We start from the raw sequence: 18,003 nt of genomic DNA, 5'->3' as shown, positions 1-18,003 counted from the left end.
ATCTCAGACCAGTGCTCAAGAAACACTCAGCAGACAACACTTATAAAAGCCATTGAATCTTCAGATTATATGTATTCTGTATGATAAAGAGTGGAAATTAGCACTTTTCTGTTACTTTTAATTGTTTTGCCTGTTACAAAGCACTCATACATGGACTGAATCCTGTATACACAAATCAGAGACAGCTCAAAGTCTAGGGCAGCCTAGGGATAAAGACTGACCCCCTTCCAGTAATGGAAATGCAAAGGCACACCACTTACTGAAGCTCAAATTGCTCAGCACCAAATGACCACAAAATATAGGCTATCTGTAGTATGAACCTGCACCTTCAAAGAACTTCTCACTTCACAACAGATTATTTTAAATATAAGATCTGTCAGGTAACAATTTAGGATGTTCCAAAGTTGCTAATAATACTAGCCCAGAAACTACTGCTGAACACAGTTCAGCTCCTGCCATCACATACCAGAACTGACACCTTACCACAAGTCAAGATAGTATAAGTTAGCCAGTTTTTCAGTCAGCTTCACAGAGCACCAAATAAAAATGTTATTGACATTTAAAACTACATTACTTAAAATATTGTGTTTTGTTTTTTGTTTTATTTTTATCTAACTTTCTGGAATAATAGCCTGTTTTTCAAAGACATTTCATGGTTCAGCAGAAAGGAATCCTTTCTGACAGTCAGGGTCCTCACACCATGCTTTTCTGGGGCATGAAGACCATGTTTTTGCACTAGTTCCATAGACAGTCAGTGTCTCCATGGTTGTTTGTAAGTAGAGTTAATAATGAAAGTTGCAAAATGATCTTTTATGATATTGCCAGGGCTAATACATAAGTGCAGAGGTTTGTGATTGTTCCTGACCTTCAGACAGATGGAAAGGCTTCTGCAACATCAGCCCAACAAGAAAACTACATGATTCTAACACTGCTTAAGCTGCAAGCACAGTGTTATGGAGATCTAAATAATAATAATAATAATAATAATAAAATTTAATTGTGTTGTGTAGTTATTTACAGAGTTGTTGAGTGCTCACAGATTTCTACAAATGAGGCATCATTAATTCCTCTGTTACTGTCATACTTTTGAAAAAACACAAAACAGAAACTAAACCTCCACATATGTCCAAAGTCTAAAATACCCACTTTAACAACTGAATATATGAGACAATAGCCCACAGATCTAAATAAAGGGTTTTTCCTTCTCTCTGTATATGTTTCTTACTGGGCCACATGAATCAGAGGAATATCTGATCAGAAGAATATATAATAGAAACAATGATTGTGAAAGAAGGTTGGAGAGTTTCCTTGTGATGAAAGCACCAATCTAGTTTTCCAAAGTGACTAATTTAAACATTAACAACATTTGCACATATTCACTGAAGACACAAGTTTCTTGATATGACTTTTGTTAGAAAAGCTGATTTGCACACTATTACATGCCTCAAATTCCCAGATACACTGTGGAGATAAATGTTTATACATTCTTCTTACTGAAGCAAATGGATAAATGTATCTACCTTATAAGGCAAAATCAAGTAAAAATTCACATTCCTGTGGTCTCTGTTTGGCCAAGGTTGACACAGATCTGCTTGAATGTTGGATAAAGTAACTGAACTGATTTAGTTACAGTTTTAAAAGGACAAATCCAGACAAACAAATTAATTTTCACCTTTCTGAAGATATCATTCTAGCTTACTGACCTGAAAAAATCAAGTTGCATTCTCAGAATTCATACCAGTATAGCCTTACTCTTTCCATTTGTTTTTATCTTGGCACCAGTCTGAAGCCTCATAGATCCTATGTCAAAAGAGACAATAAATGAGGAGTCTACACAACTGGTAACACCAACATTGGTTGAAATGCAATTTCAGTGCGACTGAAAGCTTAGTATCACCCACAGTTTGGTTTCCTGTGATAGATATGCAATGAATTATGTCCACTGATTAAATAAATAGGCATAATTGTTTCCATCTGTGAGGCCAACACACTGTAAATCTGGCTCCCCAAAATCCTCATACTCTGCATAAGATAAACTATGTCTATAAGACTCAGCAATGTTTTGGATATAAACATGGCAAGTACAATTCAGACAGAGGCAAAAGAATAGTATGAACCTTCAACTTTATCAACTGCTGTGGAACAGCCTTGTCAAATTAAAAGCATATAGTCGTTTTGAGAACTCCAGTTCTCTACTTTGCAGCACAGGTATAGATTCATTCTAAAGGAACTTTGAATGGCCATGTTTTTTTTGTACCAAAATACTAGTAGTTGAATGCCACAATATCCCTATGTCACTAACTGCTTAAAAGCATCTGAAGATAACCACCCACTTCACAGATATGTCTCCCTTCATATAGGAAGAGTAATCATTAACCATGTTACTGGTTATTACACTTACAAAAAATAGATTTACCTTTTATTTTGATTGAAGGGTTCTGCTTCACTAAATACAGTTTATGTCTGGTTGATGCCATAACATAATTAAACATTATTAAACTTAGCCAGTCAAACTCACTGTTGATGTGGATATGCTAAACTAATTTTGTTGTTTTTAGAGCAAATGACACACATTTCCCTGGGCATTATGAAAAAGAACTGTACCTGATTTTTTTTTTCTATTAATTTTCCATTAAAATCAAGTCTACATTTTGCTGATACGTTTCTTTCCTCTGGAAATCAAAGACATTTTCAGGATATCAAAAATGCCAAAGGTTTTGTAAGAGTGAAATGTTGTCCTATTTGTATTAGTCAGTGCCTCCAGGCAGATGCCTTCTTGTTTAATCAAAGATGTTAGAATTTATGCTCATTAAAGTAGTATGCATCAGCCTACAAGTATTACACTGCAAGGCCACTGAGTTTTGAGAAAGGAAAGGAAATTCTTCTCAGCTTGCTACAAACAGGGAAAAATCACACAGAAGAGCTATTGAAGAGTTTGCAAACTAATGCTTTCAGGGAAAAATAAAATAAAATAAAATAAAATAAAATAAAATAAAATAAAATAATAAAATAAAATAAAATAAAATAAAATAAAATAAAATAAAATAAAATAAAATAAAATAAAATAAAATAAAATAAAATAAAATAAAATAAAATAAAATAAAATAAAATAAAAAGACAGCAAAGCCCAGCTCAGGTAACAATAAAATGCAGAGCTCCTTCACCAACTTCAGGAACAGATCTCCCAAGAGCATTTTTTAAGATTAGAACAAATTGATTGGACTTTTAATTGCAAATACTGGAAAGCAGGAAAATATACTTTTCTTGGTTGGTTTCCACACAGCTACACTGAGTAAAAGTGCTATCACAAGACAGGAAGGGAACTCAGAAAAGATTTTCAATATTCTGCCAGGCTTTTAGTCCCAAAGGACCCTATATGTCTTCAGTTTGATTCATCTTTCATTTTAGATCAAGTTAAATTAACTAGGTGAAAAAGTAGCATAAAGAAACCACTAATAGGACTGCCATTCATATCAACCTCTTCATACCATCAAAACATCTGCCATTGTACTTTTGCAAATCTCAGTATTGCAAGATCCTTCAGCAGCAATAATTTTCATTATGTTGAAAAGTTTTATACTGTCATCAGATTTTGTCACCTCTTCATTCATGGCCTTTTCATTTATAAAATTGTTAAGTGGCACAGATCAGAGTGGGACCTCATGCTTCACCTTTCTTTCTGCTCTGAAAGCTATCCATTTATTTCTTTTCATTGTTTTCTGACTTTTAAGCAGTTATTAATTCATGAGAGCACCTTCCTTGTTCATTTTCTGTTCCATTTCTTTAGGAGATTTTACAGACAGATCTTGCCAAAGCTTTTTCAAAATTCACCTACAGTAGATCTTTTTTGTTGCACATTTTGAGTGTTTCTAAACTGTATAAATTTTGAAATGTATTACTTCTACAATATTCTAACAAAATCCTTGCCATTGCATTAATATTTTTCTGTGTGCTTATTCATTTCATTCTTTTCCTGTTATTTTTATAAAACTGACAGATTTAAATCCTTTCTAATAAATAGTTCTCTAGAACATCCTTAGACGCTTTTTAAGCATATTAGTACTATTTTTGTTCCCTCCTATTTGTCTGATACAGATGCTGTTTTGACAAGAAATAATACTGCTATCCATTGAAATCCAGCCATTCTATCTTTGAAATCCTTTCAAAACCCTGAGTAAATATCCTGTTGTCCAAGAAACATCTTAATACTTTTTATTTTTTTTTGCTAAGGCATATGCTACTGATATTAGTTCTTTAAACTCCTTTCCCAATAAAGAATATAAATAGCTTAGATTTGTCAGCTGATTTTTCCTATAACAAACACTTATGCTTAGTATTCATTACTTTATTTATTTATGTATTTATTTATTTATTTATTTATTTCTTCCCCTGGCCTTACTGTCCTTGAGTTATCTTTCAAAGCTTCAGCCAGGTATCAGCACCATGGGCTTTCTGGCAGGTTTTCTGCTTCTGATGTGTTCTTCAAATCTATTTTTATGACTAGTTTATATGCTTTTACCAATTTTCTCATCAAAATCTTTTTGGCTTTCCTTGCTATAAATTAACTTTTAACTTCCCAGAGTTCATGTCTAATTCCACTTTCCTCTTTTAAGCAGAATTTTAAAGATGCATTCTCACTTTCAAGACCCTCCTTTCTGTTCTTTCAACTTAGTCTTTTTTCTTTTTTAAGATCCACTTCAAGTCCTTTCTTATTTATGATACACTTACTTTGAACCTAAAACATTGATTTGCAGTGCATATTAACTCTGACACAGAAAAAATTAGTCTGAGCCATCAACAGCCTCCATGCTGTCTCCAATGTTTTTATGCTTTTAGCAACTGTTTCTAGTTAGTTTTCTCACTTAAGGCAGCTTTGCTATTATGCCATTTTTTGCTTTTTTTTTTTTTTTTTTTTTTCCTCTTACTAGGATATTGAATCTGACTACACTGCTATAGATGGCTGATAATTATGTCTTGAACCAGTCTATACGTTGGTCAAAACTAAATAATGAGCTGTTTTTCTGCCTGCCTATGTGCTCTAAGGATTGGAGGCAATAGTGTTTGAATATATAACCACTGTATCATAGTAATGTAACTCCTCTGAATCTTAAATGGACTGGGGAAGCTACAGCATCTGATATTAATCATCTGTTTCCTTCTTTGCCCCAGTCTACAGACAAGGATTCCTTAGCATATAGAGAAAGCTCTCACAGCCTTTCTGGGAAAGCAGCACACCCAGATGACTCTCTGAAGTGAACACTAATGCTTACAGCATGGGAACAAAAGAAGGAAATGAAGATCTGCATGCAGTTACATGACTACAACCTCATCAAGATGTGACGGGATAGCTCATACAACTAGAGTCCTCCAGATAACTGGAAGAAATCTCATGTTTACAGACCCCGATATCTGCTGAAGGGACAATATAGTACGGCACAGATTTCTGGAGTGTATTGATGATAACATCCCAACACAGGTGATCAAGTAGTCAAGTGAAGACACCCTGAATGAATAAGGAGCTCCTGACTGAATACAAGCATAAACAGGAAGTGGAGACAGTGGCAGGTAACCCAGAAGAAACATGAAGTCACTGTCCAAGTGTGCAAGGATGGGATTAGGAAAGCCAAAACCCATCTGGAGGTAAATCTGGTGAGGAATATGAAAGACGACAATAAGCATTTCTACAGGTACCAAGCATTAAATGGAAAACTAGAGAAAATATGAGCCCACTGCTGAATGGCACAGGGATGCTGTCAATGAAAACATAAAAGACCAAGGTACTCAGTGCATTCTTCCCCTCACTGTTTCCTGGTAAGACTGGTTTTTAGGAGTCCCAGGCCCCTGAGACCAGGGGGGAGGTCTGAAGCAAAGACTTACCCTTAGTAGAGGTTGATCAGGTTAGGGTGCCTTTGAACAAACTGGACTTACATGAGTCCATGGGACTTGATGGGATACACCCAGCTAAGGGAGTAGCTGCAAGGTCACTGCAATTAAAAGGTCATTGCAAGGCCACTCAATTATCTTGGAATGGTGGACAGTGTTGCCCTGACAGGCATTGCAATCTGCAAATGACAGCATTTGCAGTTTTAAAGACTGAAATGGAGCAGGTTGCCCTGAGCAATCTGGACTGGCCTGTGTGGGACTCCCTGATACCCCTTTCCATCTGGGTTAGCATACATAGGTAGCATTTCATGGGCACTGGCTCTACACTTAGATACAGGGGTTATAAGTCTCCTCCATGCTCTGCTCTACCTCTATAAGTGTGGAATTTCCACTCATAGGAATCTTAATTCAGTTATAATATCTGATACTTTCTGTAATTTATTCAGGTTCTTTTCCAGTAGAAATATTTACTCAGTCTTTTGTATGCTACTGTTAGTAGCGTTCTTCTGAAAATCTGCCTTCCACCTACTTTCTAACATGCCTACAGAATCTTTTCTAATCCAGGAATTCTACTCCACTCATTTTAGCTTTTAGACTTCCAGTCTGTAACCTTAAAGTAAAAAAATAAAAATAAAAATAAATAAAATAATAATAACAAATAAGCTCTAAAATGTAGTCTGTGTATTTCACAAATGTCAAAATAGCTCATTGACATCCATGTGAGCAGCTGATTATTCTATTGAAAATAAATTCTGATATTTGGCAGAACAAAGAAAACTTATCAAAAAAAATAAAAATAATGAACAAATGGAGTTTTTGTGCACATTGCAGTGTCCCACTCTTGAAGCTAAGCTGTAAACTTGGCATCCCACAGAGTATAAGGAGATGGGCTTTATAAACCATAGGACTCAAAACTAGATACCATAAGTCTGGGTTGTAAGACTTTATGAAGCATTATGTAGTTTCCAGATTTATAATAGAGATGTGAAACATCACCTTCCCAAAATAGTTTTGCTCATCTAGAAGTGAGAAGATTAGTAGGTAGACAATAAATAGATAGTATTTAAACATTCCAATAAAGGAAAAAGTTCCATTTTATCATTTTGAAAACATATGCATAGTTGTAGCTATTGTTTTGCATTATGATATACATTTCTGGAATATATGTTACTTATGACAGTATTTATATAAGACTGGACTTTGTTAGTACAAACATAATGCTGTAAGAAAATTACAAATATATATATATATATATATATTAATGGTAACTAGCAGTAGCACAGTATGCATACAATGCCTGTAGGTAAAGTGAGTGAATGAACTCCAGGAAAATGAGATAAGACTTGTCAATATATTATTCCAATAACCCGTTGAACCAGATACTCCTTTCTGTGCCTGGCACAGAATAAAACATAATTGTTTTGACCAAGGCTTTTTTTTGTTTTAGTTTGGTTTTGTTGCATGAATTCCTTATATCATGCTGTTGTGTTGCCTGACAAGTACCTAGTGTGCGAATTCCAGCCTGCTGTGATTTTTGTCTTTGCTTTTGTCTTTGCTTATTTGTTCTCACACACTGAGTGGAGGAATGTAGGCTCACAGGAACTAATGAGGTAATTTGTAAACCTGTCAGCAAAAGACATCAGAATTAATCTAGGGTGGTCTGGTGGAAGGGAAGATGAGGATTACAGTGGCCTTATATCACCTCTGCAGCAAGATCCTTGTTTCTGTATCAAGACAGGCTTTTACATGCATAGGCAAATATAAGAGCCTGACATTTTTGCTCTGCAGGAATACATGATTGCCAGACAATATGCATCCGCAGGGAGGCCCAAAATGACATCTGAATTCCCCTATCCTGTTGGGGGAAAAAAATCTTACATGAAGTTTCCACTTCTGTTCTGCATATCTCCTTCTTTGTGCCTCTTAGCCTGTAGAGCTATGCAGTGTGTAAACTCTGCAGTGCATGTGATAGTCCATCTCAAGCACTCCTATTCTTTGCAAGAATGTCTGCTTGGGACCCTCCTGGAGGAGTCTTCTCAAGGATGAAGTCGTGCCAAAACCCATAAGGGCTTGCTTATTGCCATCCATCTTTTATTCTATACAATTCTTAGCAACAATGGCATGTTTTTGAGAATGCACTAAATGGCAAAGCAAGACTCTACTACTAATGTTCTGTGTATTTCATTTTCTTAAGAGGAACTGAGGAGAGCAGTCCCTCATCCAACTTCATGTCTGTTAGTTTTATTCTGCAGAGAACCAAGAGGGATCCTCTACATCTGTTGTTATTCTTTGTTTTTCATAGGAAGCAAAAAGTCTTGTTGGCTTTATTGTAGCTTCATTTTGTCTACTTACATTCTCAGAAGAGACATCTGGGGACAAGGCTATAAAAACGAGTGGAAGCTGAAGGGCTATGAAAGGCAGTAGATGTGGTTTTATAACAACCCATGAGGACAGACCCATTAGGAAGAAAATCTTTAGAGGGAAAACTACTATATGAAACTCAGATGATTAGGATGCTTGGATGATTCCTGTCTTGTATTAAGAGGTAATTAATGGGTTATTATGAATAAGAAAAAATTACCTTGTTATTCTATTACTTGGCATGCCTTATCAATATCTGTTTGCATGTTTCCACACTGAACATTTGATGTGTCATCGATGGTGTGCCCAACAAAGGGCCTTTGGGATAGCAATAGTTTTTTGCCTTGCAGAATTCATAGGGCCCATCTGGGAGTGAGTTTTGTTTCCCCCATGCTTGACACAGGTGCTCAGAGTCCTTTGTGTCTCTTGGTACAACCACCATCTCTTCTAAGACAAGAGCAGGAGAGAAAGATCAATCTTTAGGAATTCTTACAGGTTGATTTACACTGTACACTTGAGTCGACTGGTTTATTGACAGCTCTTTGAAGGCAGTTTAAACTCCTTTTCATATGCCATGTTCTCATTTTCTCAGTTCCTTGAAGATTGCCATAAAAATAAGGACTAAGGATATAAAAAATAATCATTGTGATTTAATAAGAATCTTCACAAATAGTTTATACTTTAAAGAGGAGAAAGCAGAAAGTTGATCTCTTGCCCTGGAAGAAAAAAAAAAAAAAAAAAAAGTAAAAGGATTATAGTCAAGAAAGATATATCTATGGTTGATCCTGTCTTGCTAGGCACTGATGGAGTAAATGATATCTTCAGGCATCTCCTGGCCTTTCAGCTGTATGATGTACATCTTCGTTTTTAGGTACTGAATGTATTGGAGCTCTTTTTATCAGAATGAACTTTTCTTAAACATCTGTGAGCTGATGAAAAGTATCTTATGAAATCTTTCCCCCTGAGAAGTTTTTAATTAATGCTGCATTGTTGCAAATCATTATTTTGCTTTTCTTTAGCCATCTTTTATTTTTCAAGGGACAGGTTATTTTTAAGTGAGGACTCATTCCCCAATCAATTAGTCAAGTCCTTAGAAAATATTCTGTATAAAATTCTGACATTTAGTAAAACCAGCAACTTCATGTAGGAATTACAGGTACCTGTGTGGAGCTTTTGCATCTGAGATATCACTGATAAGGAACTTGTAGAGACCTTAGGAGTTTTATTTATCAGGCTGAAGAAGTCATGCAAGGGCAATGGGAATAAAAGTTTCCACCATAGCATCTTGTTAATTAGTTGCCACCTTGTTTTAAGGACAAGGCATAGTTCAGCTACTTTATCTATTCTGTTCATTATCTCTCTCCTGAGCTTATAAAACAATAGGATAATAATTTCATTTGTATGATGGTGATAGCTGTCCAGCAGGAGCAAGTCTGAGACTCTCAATTCATTTCCCAAAACCCATCCATTACTTAGTCATAATGACTTAAACACCGTGATTCAGCTGAGTCAGATACATTAATCATATTATGCTGTGCTGTCTGGAGTCTTTGTTAGGCAATGTTTACATTATTTGTACATAAAATTCTGTTCATGTGTTTCTGATTCCTTCTTTCCACATATGATACTTCTATAAACACCTTAAACATGGGCAAATATTGCAGAACAATATCTGTATATCTGTAAATGGTGATTCAATAAATTGTTCACTTTGTTTTCATATAAATTTGAAAGTGCATTCCATGGCAGGTAGTGAGAAAAAAAATAAATAAATAAAATAATTTGAAGATAGGGCTATGTACATTCTCTGAACATGTGTTTGCAAAGAGAGAATTATATGAGCTACATTTGGCTGATGTAGTTGCCAAGCTTCTCTCTATCATATCTGAAAAGTCCTGGCAGCCAGGTGAAGTCCCTGGTGACTGGAGAAAGGGAAACATCACATCCATTTTAAAAAAAGGTAGGAAGAAGGACATGGAGAATTACAGACCAGTGAGCCTCACCTCTCTGCCTAGCAAGATCATGTAATAGATCCTCCTGTAGGCAATATCAAGGTACATGCAAGACAAGAGGTGATCTGAGACAGCCAGCACAGCTTCAAAAAGGGTAAATCATGCCTGACCAATCTGGTGGTCTTCTGAGATGAAGTGACTGCATCAGTTGACAAGGAAAGACAGAGTGATGTAATCTATCTGGATTTCTGTAAGACCTTTGACACAGTCCCACATGACATCCTGATCTCCAAATTGGAGAAATATAGATTTGATGGGTGAACCATTTAGTGGATAAGGAGTTGGCTTGAAGGTCACACACAGAGAGTGGTGGTCAATGGCTCTGTGTCCAAGAGGAGGCCGGTGACAAGAGGTGTTCCTCCAGGGTCTGTCTTGGGACCAGTGCTGTTTAATATTTTTATTAGCAACACGGACAACTGGATCTAGTGCACCCTTAGCAAGTTTGCAGATGACACCAAGCTGAGTGATGCAGTTGATACAACAGAAGGAAGGGATGCCATCCAAAGGGACCTGGAAAAGTTGGAGAAGTGGGCCCATGTGAACCTAATAAGGTTCAATAGTTCTAAGTGTAAGGTGCTGCACCTGGTTTGGGGCAATCCCAGACATGAGTACAGACTCGGAGAACTCACTGACAGCAGCTCTGTGAAGAAGGACTTGGGGGTCCTGGTGGATCAAAAGCTCGACATGAGCCAGCAGTGTGTGCTTGCAGCTCCAAAGGCCAACTGCATCCTGGTCTGCATCACCAGAGGAGTGGCCAGGAGGTCAAGGGAGGTGATTGTCCCCACATGCTCTGCCCTTGTGTTGCCCTACTTAGAGTACTGTGTCCAGGTCTGGGGCACCCAGTACAAGAAAAATGTGTGAAAACAGGTCCAGAGGAGGGCTACAAAGCTGATCAGAAGGCTGGAGCACCTCACCGATGAAGAAAGGCTGAGACAGCTGGGGATATTCAGCCTGAAGGAAAGAAGGTTCTGGGATGACCTCATTGCAGCTTTTCAGTACTTAAAGGGAGCTTATGAAAAGGATAAAGAGCAACTTTTTGCTCAATCAGATAATAACAGGACAAGGGGAAATTGTTTTAAACTAAAAGAGGGGAAATTTAGATTAAAAGTTTGGAGGAAACTCTTCAGAAGGTGGTGAGGCCCTGGCACAGGTTGCCCAGAGAAGCTGTGGATGCCCCATCCCTGAAGGTGTTCAAGACAAGGCTGGATGGGGCATTGGGCAACCTCATCTAGTGGGTGGCATCCCTACCTATTGCGGGGGGGGGGGGTTGGAACTAGAGGATACTTAAGGTCCTTTCCAACCCCAGCCATTCTATTTTTCTATATTATGATTCTATGATATAAGCATGTATTCACATTTATCTTGAAAGCCCTTTGTGGATTTAAAGAGTCCTTAAACCAATAAATAGATGCAATGCAGGTAATTTGGATTATTACACTATACACGGTACACATTAATAGTAAGGCTGATAGTCACAGAAATTAATTCCAAAGCAACTGAAAGTCTTAGCAAACACTGTGGCAAAGCTCATTGTCAGATCATTCATAAATAGAAGAGAGCAAATGGATAAATCATTGACCTGTGGGGAGAAAAAAAAAAAAAAAAAAGTTTGCCAGGCTCTCTTATTGCACTTTTTCTTTCAGCTTCTTCCTTCACTTGTATCTCACTTACCTTAGGCACAGAAACACCCACTATTATCTCCAGTGAATGAATCTGGAAGGAGATGCTGTTGGCTATAGCCTAAATGGAGCTCATCCATGAGAGGTGAGAAAGGGTAAAGCTGAGAAGAAGCTTAAAACTTGTGGTTGTATTAATGTTTATGAGAACAGAGTATCGATGCAGGGTTGTGTGAAGGTCAGCAATATCTACAATAGAAAAAGACAAAAACTTTAAAGAAATTACACCAGCACTGAGAAATCTATCATACAGAGTGATCAAAAGGAATAAAAACTTGCTGATGCAAGAGGAAATTGAGCATGAAACACATTTGTGACTCATTCCAATATAATCAATACAATGTATTAATGTTTTTGTTGAATCTTTAATTTGAACAAATACAGAAATTGACAATGATGGAGTAATAGAGGCAAACAAGTTATCAAAAAATATATGTGCAAAGCAGTATATGTAAAATAACTAGAAAGATGTAAAAGTAATGAATACTACAGTAAAAATCTTCTATCTTTTTAAGAAAAGACAATAATCACCTTAAATCTTATAAACTGAAAAAAAAAACAAAAAACAAAAAAAAAAAACTTTATTTAAGATGCATCTGCTTCAAAGATGTGTTCATGTGAATAATCCCATTTTAATACATAGGAACACTTATGTAATTAAAACCCCTTGTTAGCAAATATTTTAGGAGTATTTACTATAGGCCTTCTAATCCCTCATCTTTTTCTTTCATCCAGTCATTTAGCTCTATCGGTTTTAGCAGCAGTACTAACATCAGCTGATGTGCTATATTATCATTTGCCCACACTTTTAATGTTCTGTCTGAGAGTAGCAGAAGAGCTGCTGAGCTGAGTGAGGTGGTCTCTACCAAGAATGTCCAGAGCCACCAGGAAGGGTCTCCTGGGGTGCAGTCACCACCACCTGCCTGCCAGAGTCTTGGTGAGTGCCTTTGATATCCTTCTGTATATCAGGATGTTCTTGGTCTTGTGTTTGAAAGAGTGGTGCCCTGGCATCTATACAGAGACATTGCTCAGGCCAGTTGCACATGGTTTGAGTGTGAAAGGTGCTCAGGGAATTCCATATCTGTCCTTGAGAGCCTCTGTTGGTGCTTCAGAGCTTGCACCACATGCAGCTAACCTCTGACAGGATATGCAATTTTGGGTCTTCTCTCTAGCACAAGCGTTGAGACCTCATCCAATGTCCTCACATTGCCAGTGAATTTTTTTGCTATTGTACACCCTACATAGCACCACTTTCCCACCTGCTCTAGGCCTCCCTTATGAAGAACTGCTGTGAAAATATAGCAGGATGACTCTCCTTCTCACAGGAGCTTCAATGTCAGCATAGCTTGGTGTTCTGCTGCTGCTTTCCTGAGATTGACATTAAAAGATATAAGTGACCACTGAAGCAGTACATCCTGCCAGAAACATACTGACAGGAAAAAAAAAATAATAATAATCTCTCAACTTTTTTAGAGTTCTCTATGCTGTATTTTCTCAGGTGTTTGTCTCTCTTTTTCTCTCCTTTGCCTCCTGACAGCCACTGCTAGTGTTACTATACCCATTCTGTGTACCTGTCAGTATTTTCTCCTTCTGTCCATTTTCTTCCAATCTTCATAAGGACATCTGCCCCACCTTTGAGATGTCTAACTCTAGGGTTCCTGTCCTAGGCACTGAAATTATTTCTGTCCTTGTACTCCTCCTCCCTCCCCTGCATGATGTTGTTACCTCTTCCCCCCATGAGACCACTTGACTGCATGAAAGGGCTGCCTTTGATCTTTAAGCGTTGAGTAGATATGTGTAATATAAATTGCAGTGACATTTCAATGAGTGTCCAACTACAGTTCTAAGGAATCAAAACAGGAAGCAGAAGCTTAATTTTATAATACAACAAGATCACATCAGAGCATGTTTGGGGAGGGGGGAGGAAGAGAAGAAGGAGGAGAAGGAGGAGGAGGGGGGTACGTGATGAATAAATATTCCCCGGAGCTCTGACCAGCATAAGGTCAATGAAAGTCGGAAAAGCAAATATGCAAGATTCTACATTTCCAGAGTGTTTTATCACAGATATTTGAGTGATGGACTTGCTATAGGGGAAGCTCCTTTTCAGGAGCTTTCTCCCCCAGGGCTCGGTGCTGGGGCCACTCCTCTTTAATATCTTCATCGATGATCTGGACGAGGGCATTGAGTGCACGCTCAGTAAGTTTGCAGATGACACCAAGTTAGGTGCGTGTGTCAATCTGCTTGAGGGTAGGAAAGCTCTGCAGGAGGATCTGGATAGGCTGCACCGATGGGCTGAGGTCAACTGCATGAAGTTCAACAAGGCCAAGTGCCGGGTCCTGCACCTGGGGCGCAATAATCCCAAGCAGAGCTACAGGCTGGGAGAGGAATGGTTGGAGAGCTGCCAGGCAGAGAAGGACCTGGGAGTGATGGTGGATAGTCGGCTGAATATGAGCCAGCAGTGTGCTCAGGTGGCCAAGAAGGCCAACGGCATCCTGGCTTGTATCAGGAACGGTGTGACCAGCAGGGCTAGGGAGGTGATCGTCCCCCTGTACTCAGCTCTGGTGAGGCCGCACCTCGAGTACTGTGTTCAGTTTTGGGCCCCTCGCTACAAGAAGGACATGGAGGTGCTTGAGCGGGTGCAGAGAAGGGCAACGAAGCTGGTGAGGGGCCTGGAGAACAAGTCCTATGAGGAGTGGCTGAGGGAGCTGGGCTTGTTCAGCCTGGAGAAGAGGAGGCTCAGGGGTGACCTTATCGCTCTTTTTAGGTACCTCAAGGGAGGCTGTAGCGAGGTGGGGGTTGGCCTGTTCTCCCACGTGCCTGGTGACAGGACGAGGGGGAATGGGCTTAAGTTGAGCCAGGGGAGTTTTAGGTTAGATGTTAGGAAGAACTTCTTCACTGAAAGGGTTGTGAGGCACTGGAACAGGCTGCCCAGGGAAGTGGTGGAGTCACCATCCCTGGAAGTCTTCAAAAGACGTTTAGATGTAGAGCTTAGGGAAATGGTTTAGTGGGGACTGTTAGCGTTAGGTCAGAGGTTGGACTCGATGATCTTGAGGTCTCTTCCAACCTAGAAAATTCTGTGATTCTGTGTGATTCTGTGGAACAACTAGGCCAGGTTAACCAAAGACTAGTTGTCTCATCAGTCCCATCATCCTTTGTCCACAAAACTACATGCCCAAACTGGCTATCAGCCCTCAGCGAATATTGCCCAACTTTTTCTCCATTGATATAGATGACCAATGTGATTCCCACTGAGCAGGCCACCAGGTGGCCTTTCTGAGTCCCCCTTACACCAAGGTACCTTGGAGCAGGGAGTGTGACACAAAGAAAACATTGCTGCCAGCGTCCAACATGAAGTCCACCATTTACTTGTGTTAACACCTGCAACTTGTTTCCAGTTACACAGGGCATCATCATATCCACTCTAGTAGGCACACTACACAACTTCTTTTCGCTATTTCCTCGCATTGTTTCTTTTAGTACTTTTGCCCCACTTTTTTCGTTTTTGACTCTTGCCCCACTTGTCATGGAGAAAAAGTAGATGAACAGACCTCACTTACAGTGTCTGGTAGAGATTTATGGTGCTTCCTCTCACTTCTGCCATTAGTCTGTGTGGGTAAAATCAATGGTACTTTCTCACTTGGCAGAAGCATCTTACACGTGATGTACGGAAATTATTGGCTCAGTATATGAGATCTGAATGCTAAACACTTCATTTCTTTCCCACTTGCTCCTCTACATCACATCTAACTTTTCCTAACTGTCTAACTTTGTGCAGTTACAGTCAGAGCAATTGTTCTTAGTCTGTATTTACCTTTGAAGGTCAATACTAACTATTCTACCCCACTACTTCCATTTCAGATCTGCAAGGACCTTGTCTGTCTTCTCTATATTTTTTTCCATCAGTCCAGAAAAAAAAAATTACAAGGGTACAATTAATTTCCCATTTTCTCACTCAACCATTTTTAAAGAAAGAAAAAGAAAAAAAAATATATATATATATATATAGAAAAAATCAGTTAGGATCCAGTAACACTAGATCATTAGATTAGATACAAATTTATGGGAAATATATAATGAACATCCTTGGGCACTGTGACATTACAGCATTGTAGCAACAGACTTCTGATTTTAGGAAAGTTATGATTGAGTTTTATTTCAGTATGCGCTGCACTATATTAGAATCATAGAATTGTATAATTATTACAAACTTGAGGAAAATGTATGGTGAAATGTATGGTGTATGGTCCTACTCAGTGCACTTAGTGCCTTTTACATACTTATTTAGATAGAATATGCCAGGGATCAATACTAGGGCTAATATTGTCTATCTTCATTAATGACCTGGATGCTTGGACAGAGTGCACTTTCAGCACATTTTCAGATGACACTAAACTGGGATGAGTGGCTGATACACCAGCTGGGAGTGCTGCCATTCAAAGGAACCTGGACTGGCTGGGGAACTGGGCTGAAAGCAATTTTGTGAAATTCAGCAAGGAGAAATATAAAGTCCTGCATCTGACAGGAAATAACCCCAGGCACCTGTACATGCTGGTGACAGCAAGTTGGGAAGCAGCACTGCAGAAAAAAAAAAATCTATGGGTTCTAGAAGACAAAAAGTTCACAACAAGTCAGCAATGTGTTTTCACAGCACAGAAGGTCAATAACCTTCTAGGTTGCCCTTCCAACCTCAATGATTCTATAATTCCAACTGAAAATGTCTAAAATTCCTCTTTTCATACCTTGCCAAGAAAAAAAATAATGGATGTTCCAACATCAAATCATTACTAATCACACAATTTGTCCCCCTAATAGAAACTAACTTCAAGAGAGCTTTATTTTTCAAGGTTGTCATGTAGTAAGCAATTAAGCAATTAATTGATATGTGTGTGTGTTTTGCTTGCTTGTATTATGAGTGGCTACATTTCTTCAATTTGGAGCTTAATTTTAGAAGTTAGTCCATTCTTCAGAACCACATTACATCAGTGGTTCAAGACTCACTCTAAAGGTAATGCTGCTTTTCCCGAACACCATCTAATCTACTCCTGGGAGTTCAAAAGCCACACCTGCACACTAATTGAAATTCCAGGACAAAAAAATTAGTCCTTAGTTTTTTCACTTGCATCACCCCCAGACACTCCCAGATCATGCCCTCCAGGTGGGCTGAGAGGATATGGTCCATCCCTCCAGTTCCTGACAAACAGCTGTTTGCTGTTGAGTCCCACCAGCAAACAGCAAGTGCTTACAATGCTAGGAAGAGAGATGAGGTGAAGCTAGGTTGCCATGATGAGGTATTCCGCATAACTCTTACTGAGTTCATGCTCAAATAAACTCCCATTGTCTAGCATAAACTCCTTTACCTGTTACCTATGGTTTAGGACAGCTCATGCTCCTGGTAATGGCCCTTTGGCAGGATCAGTTGTTTCCACTGTGCCCTATGCTCCATTCTCCAGGAGTTGTCCTCTGTGCTACTTTTGAAATCACCTTGGGCTCTGCTGGCAACATTAGGGCACATTGCTGAGTCCACATGTTCTCCTATCACTACTATCTCATTGATACACAAAGCTTGCTTGGTTCTTAACAGAAATTGAAAGGAAAAAAAAATAATTTAAAAAAAGTTGGTTGTTTTGAAGAAATTGAGTATAGAATTGTTCTGCAGAAAATAAGGTTGCTTCTGTTACCTGGGGTAAATGCAGGAACATAAAGAAAGTAGGGATGTGCTTTTTAACTATTTCATATTTTTATTTAGCCTTAATGATTTCCAGATTAACTACATTTTTAGGTGTTGAAGCCAGTATATGAGGATTGTTATGAAAATAATCTCAGTTGTGTTACCTATACTAACCTTATGTTGCGTGTTCAAACTTAGCCTTCAGTGCTGGTCTACAGACACATACAAAATCTACTGAAACCATTAGGGACAGATTCATGCTAAGAGATATGAAGGTATTTCTCACCCAGAAGATCTAAGCAAACAAAATACCTTGCATCTAGTCTCCACCTTTCATCCCTAACTCTGATGCTCTGAGAAGGAAAGCAAAGCGGAGAGGATGGAAGGGAGCCACAGGGAACTT

The sequence above is a fragment of the Netta rufina genome (assembly GCF_964035555.1).
Source record: "Netta rufina genome assembly, chromosome: 1".
NCBI lineage: Eukaryota > Metazoa > Chordata > Aves > Anseriformes > Anatidae > Netta > Netta rufina.
The sequence above is the reverse complement of the archived record's forward strand: the minus strand, read 5'-3'. Positions refer to the sequence as shown.